Source organism: Chenopodium quinoa, unplaced genomic scaffold (assembly GCF_001683475.1).
Source record: "Chenopodium quinoa cultivar QQ74 unplaced genomic scaffold, ASM168347v1, whole genome shotgun sequence".
Lineage (NCBI taxonomy): Eukaryota > Viridiplantae > Streptophyta > Magnoliopsida > Caryophyllales > Amaranthaceae > Chenopodium > Chenopodium quinoa.
The window spans coordinates 1-8,775 of NW_018744055.1; positions in this window are offsets into that span (position 1 = coordinate 1).

The window sequence follows — 8,775 nt, forward strand, 5'->3', positions numbered from 1 at the left end:
GAATTCCAATCCCAGATCACATCTGGGACCTCATATGGGGTCAAAACCGAGAAGGAGCTGCAGCCTACTTCGGCAATTTTGCTGGCATGTCCGAAGTAGACAGGGCAAGGATCTGGTCGCTGAAGGCCACTGCTGGGATGGGCGAATCCAGCAGATCAGTTCCTGACCCAGCCAGGTCTAACCAACTGCTGATGATGCAGGTAATTTTCCTTCATTTCCTCCGAAATTCAGCTCTTCATATATATATATATTTTTTTTTTATTTATTATTTTTTTGTCTTCCTGTTTTCAGTTCGTGCACAATCAGACTCTCACTGTAGAGCTGATAGATACCCTACAAGATAGGGTAGACGCTGCTGTGCACGAAAAGAAGGTGGCTGAAGAGGAAGTTAAGCTTGCTAAGCTGAAGCAAGCAGCAGCTGAAGAGAAGCAGCAGGAGGTTGAGGAGTACGGTAAAAAAGCTGCCGAAGCCCTGAAAACCTTCTGCGATGCTATGGAGAAGGAGGTTTTTCCCCCACTGATGGAAGGGGAAAAATTCCTCCAGGAGCATATGGGAGTGGACGTCTCCAAATTCAAGGCTGCCGTTGAGAGCAGAATTCAAGAAGGAACTGCTGCACAAGCTGAAGTGCAGCAGCGTCTAGAGGCTCTTGAAACCAGCCGAATGGCTGCTGAAGAGTTGCTCCTGGCCAAAGACGTCCAACTCTCAGAGGCTGCTGCTGCTGCTGAAGCCCAAAGAGCTAAATTCCAAGAGGCTGAGGATCAACTGCTGATCCAGAAAGTTGAAGTGGCCCAAGCTCAGGCAAAGGCTTTCCAAATTCAGCAAGAGCTGAATGAGCTGAAGGGTTCCTCCTCCAAAGTCGCTGATGAGCTGAAGAAATCCAAGGAAGACTTGGAGGAGACCCAGAAGAAGCTGGCTGATGCTGAGGCTTTACTCAAGGTCCGTGTTTATACCCAAGAGGAATATGAGATGGGTTTCAGAAACGGATTCCGAGTATGCCGAAGAGTCTGCCTTCATGCTGAGCCGAAACTGGACTGGTCTAAATGTGCTGAGTGGGTCCAGAATCCCGAAGACCCTACATTGAAGTATGCAACTCCAGCTGAAGCTGAAATTCTTAAGGCTGAGGAAGCCGAAGAGGAAGCTGAAAGACTGGAGTTGGAAGCTGAGCAGAGGGAAAGGGAGGCTCGGCAAAGTGCAAAGCCCGCTTCTTCTGCTGCTGGAGCTGAGGCCACCATGGGGCTCAACGCTGATCAGTCTGATCCTCCGGCTGAAGCATAGGAACTCGGGCAGTCGTTCTTCAGAATCTTGCGGTTCATCATGTGCTTAACTTTAGACTTGCCGCTTTCTGAGTTTTTGCCTTGTTTTTTGCTTCAGCTTGCCTTGTCGTACAGCAGTTTTATTTTTTTTTGCTTATGTACGTATTTCGGGCAGCTGTTATTTTCCGCTTGTGGGCGGCTGCCGATACTGAATTATTGAACTTGTAGCTCAATTTTTGAGAAAACATTAATCTAATGCTCTTTTCTTCAGTTGCTTACTTTGAATGCTTTACTGTTTCTTTTCTTCAACTCTGCCGAACATAGTTGTACTGAGTGCTTCTTGCCCCACAGAAATTGAAGTATGACTTCAGCTGAATAAGCAATTTCTGAACTTCTTCAAAATGGGTATCCGAAACACAGGGCCAACTGAAGGCAATGCTTCTGGGATACAAGTCTTACTGAAGATTGACTGTCTGAAAGTTGGATATCCGAAACACAGGGCCAGCTGAAGGCAATGCTTGGGATATTAGCTTTCTGGGACTAACCTCTTTAGAACAAGTCTTACTGAAATTTGACTTCAGCCGAAAGACCAGCGTTCTTAAAGAAGACGCATATCCGAAACACAGGGCCAACTGAAGGCAATGTTTCAAATAATGGCTTTCTGGGATACAAGGCTCAGTTAAGGCAATATCCCAGAATTGTCCATGGACTAATGTCTTTGGAGAACAGGTCTTACTGAAGTTTGATTTCAGCTGAAAGACCAGTGTTCTTTAAAAAGACGAGTTTTGTAAGCCATCTGAAACCCAGTTACCCGAAGGCGAAGGTTTCAGACGAGGCTGATTTAAAAATTTTCAACTGTTGCTGTTATCCTTGATTTTCTGTCTATCTTTGAAAAAATGGATACCCGAAACACAGGGCCAACTTAAGGCAATGTTTCGGATAATGGCTCTCTGGGATACAAGGCTCAGTTAAGGCAATATCCCAGATTTGTCCATGGACTCATGTCTTTGGAGAACAAGTCTTACTGAAGTTTGATTTCAGCTGAAAGACCGGTGTTCTTTAAAAAGACGAGTTTTGTCAGCAATCTGAAGCCCAGTTACCCGAAGGCGAAGGTTTCAGACGAGGCTGAATAAAAAACCCTTAAAGAGTAGATAGAACATAGAAAATTTTGAAAGGATAAAAAGTTGTAAATATTTATATAAATGGCGGCTCCAAGGCCTTTCATTAGTTCAAAATGTACTTACAAAGATTGTTCTGCCCCGAAGGGTTTACACATGATATTTTTTCAGTACATCAGCGTTTCCAGTGATTTTTCAACTCAGTTCCATCCAACTGCCGAAGTCGGTATGTCCCTGGCTGAAGCTCATCATAAATTTCATAAGGTCCCTCCCATGTAGCTGAGAGCTTCCCATGGATTCGGCCTTTCTGAACTGCAGCAGCATTCCGAAGGACAAGATCTCCAATTTTGAGAGGCCTTGCATGGACCCTTCGGTTTATAAAATTTGCTGACTCTCTGCTTATAGGCCGCCATTTTATCTCGAGCTGAGTCTCTTACTTCGTCGAGGAAATCGAGAGATTCCCTCATCAGTCGCTCATTCTCAGTCGAGAAATGGTGCACTCGAAGGCTCTCTGAGCCAATTTCCACTGGAAGGACGGCTTCGGCACCATACACCAGTTCAAAAGGTGAGTGGCCCGTTGCCTCTTTTTCAGTTGTCCGAAGGGACCAAAGGGTTCCAGGGAGCTCCTCTAGCCATTTGGACTTTTGATCTTCCACCCTCTTCTTGAGGGCATTTAAGATCTGTTTATTTGCTGCTTCGGCTTGTCCGTTACTTTGCGGGTGGCATACTGCTGAGTATGCCAGTTTGATGCCGAACTGATCTGTATATCGCTTCAGCGGTAAGTTATCAAATTGCCTCCCATGATCGAAGACAAATACTCTCGGGATGCCAAAGCGAGTGATGATATTCTGCCAGATAAATTTTCTGACAGTTTGCTCTGTAATGTTCGAGGTTGCTTCGGCCTCGATCCATTTACTGAAGTAGTCGACACCAACTATCAGCCATTTTTTCTGGTACACAGCCTCTGGAAATGGTCCCAGTATATCCAGTCCCCATTGGGCAAACGGGAGTGGATTAAGGATCGGCTGAAGATCCCTTGCTGGCTGATGGATAACTGGAGCATATTTTTGACATTTTTCGCATTTCCGAACCAGCTCCTTAGCATCTGCGATCATGGTGGGCCAGTAATATCCAGCCCTCAATGCCTTGTGGGCTAAGGTTCTTCCCCCAATGTGGTTCCCACAGATGCCGAGGTGAATCTCCCGCAGGATATAATCTGCATCTGTTGGTCCCACGCATTTCAGCAATGGGGCTGAGAAGGACTTTTTCAGAAGTTCCCCCCTGAAGACAATGAACCTAGAGCTGGTTCTCTTCATTTTGGAGGCCAAAGCTTTGTCCTCAGGAGTTTCTCCCCGAAGCTTAAAAGCTAAAATGGGTTCCATCCAACTAGGCTCTGGGTCGGCGCAGCACACTTCAGGTGCTTCGTCGACACTTCTTACTCGACGCACTTCTACATATACAGACCTGTTCAGCTCGGTAAAAGATGAACTAGCAAGTTTGGAGAGTGCATCGGCCTGAGTATTCTGACCCCTTGGGATCAGTTGAACCTCAAAAGTTTTCAGCTCTGCAATGACTGATTTGATCTTGGCAAGATAAGCTATCATGGAGGGCTCTTTGGCCTCATAGCTGCCACTGATCTGATATGCAACTAGCTGAGAGTCTGTTTTTAAGCAGACATGATCGGCTTCCAAGGAGATGCATAATTGTAGGCCGGCGATTGCTGCCTCATATTCGGCTTCATTGTTCGAGGCCTTAAAAGAAATTTTTAGTGCATACTCAAAGGATTTGCCTTCGGGAGAAGTTATCACTACTCCTGCCCCCGAACCGTTTTCGGTGGAAGACCCATCCGTAAACACGGTCCAGACTTTCTTTTCACTGTCCAGCACTTCTTGGTATGAGCATTCGGCCAAGAAATCCGCCAGGGCTTGAGCCTTAATGGCAGCCCTCGGACGGTAGCTGATGCTGAATTCAGTGAGCTCAAAAGCCCACTTGGCTAGCCTACCGGATTTCTCAACCTTGCCAAGAACTTTTTCCAACGGCTGATCAGTTAAGACCACTATCTGATGGCAATCAAAATAGGGCCTCAGCTTCCGAGCAGCTACCACTACCGCGAAAGCAACTTTCTCGAGTAGAGGATAGCGGGTCTCGGCATCCGTCAGTGTATGACTGACGAAATAAATCGGTTGCTGACTCTTACTCTCTTCCCTCAGCAATACTGCGCTGATGGTGGCCGGGCTAACAGCCACATATAGGTATAGAGTTTCTCCTTCAACTGGGCTAGCCAGCGTTGGGAGTTGAGCCAGATGCTCCCGAAGCTGTTGAAAGGCGTCTTTTTTGCTCTTCCTCCCAAACAAGCTCTTTTGTTTTCGGGAGTTTCAGGGCTTTGAAGAAGGGTAACCCCTTATCCGAAGCTCTGGAAATGAACCTCGAGAGGGCTGCCATTCTTCCGGTGAGCCGCTGAACATCCCGCTTTGTTTTCGGCTCAGGAAGGTCGAGCGCCGCTTTGACTTTAGAGGGATTGGCATCAATCCCCCTTTTGCTGACCATGAAACCCAGGAATTTCCCTGACTTCACGCCGAAGACACACTTCTTCGGATTCAGCTTCATTTGATGCTTTCTCAAGGTGGCGAAAGTTTCAGCCAGGTCCTTTACATGGTCCTCTAGTTTTTTGCTTTTGACGATTGAATCGTCGACATAGACTTCCATGTTTCGGCCCTTTTGATCGGCAAAAACTTGATCCACCAGCCTTTGATAGGTTGCCCCCGCATTTTTCAATCCGAAGGGCATCATTTTGTAATTATACACCCCAGCGTTCGTGACGAATGCTGTCTTGGCTCGATCGTCAGGGTGCATAAAGATCTGATGATACCCCGAGAATGCGTCCATGAAACTAAGCAAGGCATGGCCACTTGTCGAATCGACTAGCTGATCGATTCTTGGCAAGGGATAGAAATCCTTTGGACAAGCCTTATTTAGGTCCGTGAAGTCAACGCACATCCTCCAGGTACCATTGGGCTTCTGAACCATCACCACATTTGCCAGCCATTCCGGATATTGGCAAGGTTCAATGAACCCTGCCTCCAATAATTTTTTTGACTTCGGCTGCGATGTCTCGGTTCTTATTGGCGGAGTAATTCCGCTTCTTTTGCTTAACTGGTCGACACGCTGGGTCAACATTAAGCTTATGGGAGATGAGGTCTGAAACTTATCCCGGGCATATCAGCTGCCGAGAAAGCAAACACATCTCTGTTATCCCGAAGGAGCTGAATAAGTTCACAACGGGTGTTAGGATCAAGGTCCATCCCGATTGTTACACATTTCTCAGCATCTCCTTCGGCCAACCCAACTGTTTCAGTCTGTTGTCCATGTCCATTGCCGATGGACTGGACTCTTCAGAATCTGGTCTGCTGCCAATGTCAGCAGGTGTCCCAGTCTTTGTGTTCTTCGGCTGGCTCTCTGAGTCTTGCGGCTCAACTGAAGAGTCAACCTTTTCCCTTTCGGGACCTTTTTCTCTGGGCACGGATCCTTGGGCCGAAGCACTTAGGCCTTTCGGCTTTTTTGTGCTTGGCTCTCTTTCTTTTTCTTTCTCCTCCTCATCCTTGTCGTTATCTGAGCGACTACTGGATGGCTTGAGGTAGTTGCACCTTCGGGCGTCCTTTTGGTTGCCCTGTATCCTTTCGGGGAAGCCGGCGTCTGATACGTAAATCATCAGCTGATGATAAGTTGAGACGACCCCTTGGATCTCGTGAATTATGGGTCTCCCCAAAATCACGTTGTACACTGAAGGAGCGTCGATGACCAAAAACTCAATCATGACGTTCCGGGCTGCCTCATCGCAACCGATGGTGACAGGAAGTGTCACCTTCCCATCTGGATAAGTTGAAGCCCCATTGAACCCAGATACCGGATAGGGTACCGGCGTAAGGTGCTTGGGCTTCAGCTTGATTTGGTTGTAGGCCTTTCGGATTAGAATGTTTGCTCCGCTGCCACCGTCAACAAGGACCTTACTGACGTCGTGGTTGGCCACCGTGGCGATAATCACCAACGGATCCTCGTGAGGGAACGTAATCCCCCGGCAGTCGGCGGCTGTGAACGTCATGTTCGGCACCGGCGACTGGGGGAGATTGAATGTCAGCGTTGTTCACCTGGTGAGTCAAAGCTCTAAGGTGACGCTTGTGCTCCCTCCGAGAGTATATTCCTCCCGAGATAACATTGATCGGAGGGAATTTCCCCTCCGGTTTTTTACTGTTTTTTCCAGGGGAAGTCGAGGTCTTGCCGAGAGTCCTTTGCTAGCCTCTCGGATTCTTTTTTCTCGCGGTGATCCGCGATGTATTTTTTCAAGTATCCCTTCCGGACCATGTCCTCTATCTGGTCCTTCAGCTGGATACACTCCTCAGTGTTGTGGCCCGAAGACTCGTGGAACTCACACCACTGATTTTTATTTTTTCGCTGATACCACTCTGGGAGTGGTCTCGGCTTTCGGTAACTCTGCTCCTCCTTCGTCACACTGTAAATTTTGGCGCGTGGAAGAGAGAGCGGAGTGTAGGACTCGTATCTGCCTGTGTATGAGGCAAACCTGTCCTTCTTTAGGTCGTTGGCCGGAGATGGCTCCGGGGCCTTTGATTTTCCCTTTGCCTTATGGCCTTGGCCTTCAGACAAAGGTATTTGCCTCTGTTTCCCTCCCCCGGATTGAGGTTGGGTTTTTGCTTTATTCCATTCTTCGGCTCGGATGAACTTATCCGAAGCACTAAGAGCTTCCTCCAAGGTCTGCGGGGTATGCATGACCATGAAGTCTAGGAATTTTCCTGGCTGAAGGCCATTCTGCATTGCAAAAACAGCTAGCCCCTGGTCCAGCTGGGAGACGCTTGATGACTCGTTACTGAAACGGGTCAGGTAGTCTCGGAGGCTTTCGGTTTCCCCCTGTTGCAGACTCATGAGCTCTGCGGTAGTCTTCTCTCGGCGGTTTGCCGTGGAAAACTTGCTCCTGAACTTGGAGGACAGATCATCCCAACCTGTTATGGAGCCTTGCCTTACTCCCTTGGAGATCCACGCTTGCGCGACCCCCTTGAGAGTGGTTGGGAAATATTTGCACCAAGTCGCCTCGGATCTGGGGCAAAGATGCATATGAGTCTCATACGAGGCCACGTGGTCCTTCGGATCCGTGGTCCCGTCATATGTGATATGCGACGGTATTTTTACCGTGGGTACGCGCTCTTCCAGTATCCATTGCTCGAATGGTGAACTAGCGGGTAGCATAATGGCCTTGCCCTTGTTCCTGGCCGAAGGGACCGCGCTCCGCCCTCTTAGAGAGGTAGGAGTGGTTTTCGTCCCTGGCTGGGAAGTCTGGGCCTCAGCTGCAGGGAACGAGAGGCGACTACGCACGCTCGGTTCCTGGCCGCCGAGTCGGTCAAGGACGCTTCTGCGAGCAGTCTCAGGTTCCCGGCGAGTAGATTCTGGCCGAGAAGCTGAGCTGCTGCTCTTATGCGCTGCTGGTCTTGAGGATGAGGATCCTTTAAATAATTGAGAGTTCTTCTTCCTCTGTTTTTCATTTTTCCAAGAATCCTCCTCCCACTCTTCCAGTTCCCGGAAGGAAGGAAGCTTCCCACCGTCATGGTCTAACTTCCTCCGCTGATGCCGGGTATGCGGAGGAGTTCGATCACGAGGCGGTGGCATATTCTGTGCCCTCATTGCCTCCATGAGTACTGCCAGCGCTCTTGCCACCTCTTCCGAACTGGGCCCCGTCAAAGGGGTCCCCGGCCGAGTGTGGTAATGAGGCCGTGCAGCCGATGGTTGGCTTTGGGACACTGAATATGTCCTATGATCAGACTGACCCCTGCTAGACCGAGAGTGGTCCGGCCTATATTGAGAGTCATGCATTATAGGAGATAGGGAATCCTCCTTGTGTGATCCTCCCCCCGAGCCGGCACCCTTGGGAGAGTTCCGGTCCGGCGAGGGCGATGGTGTAGGGGTTTTAGGCTTTTCGCCCGCTCCTTGACGGAGGCTTTTGCTCTTGCGGTTCTTAGCCATGGCTGCTAAGATAATTGCAAGATGATCTTGGTTAGGAATTTGGCTTAAAGATTTTTGAAAGTCTTCCCCACAGACGGCGCCAAATTGTTTCGGTTGAAAACAATGGGACCTTGCCGAAGGTCCGCTGAAATGGAGAAGACTGGATTCGATCCAAGTTGTGTTGGGCCGAAGGTTTCCTGCACAGTGAACACACGTAAACTAGCCTCGGGGTGTTTCCGAGGAAGGCCCCTCCGATGCTAAAGTCAGTACAATGTGTAAAAGGAAGACACTATGCAAGAGAGTTTGTAGCTTGAGGCTTTTGTGGAATATTTCTGAATGCAAGAATGAGCATATGAATTGGAATATCGGTGTATATGTCCTTTTGAATGTGTCAATAT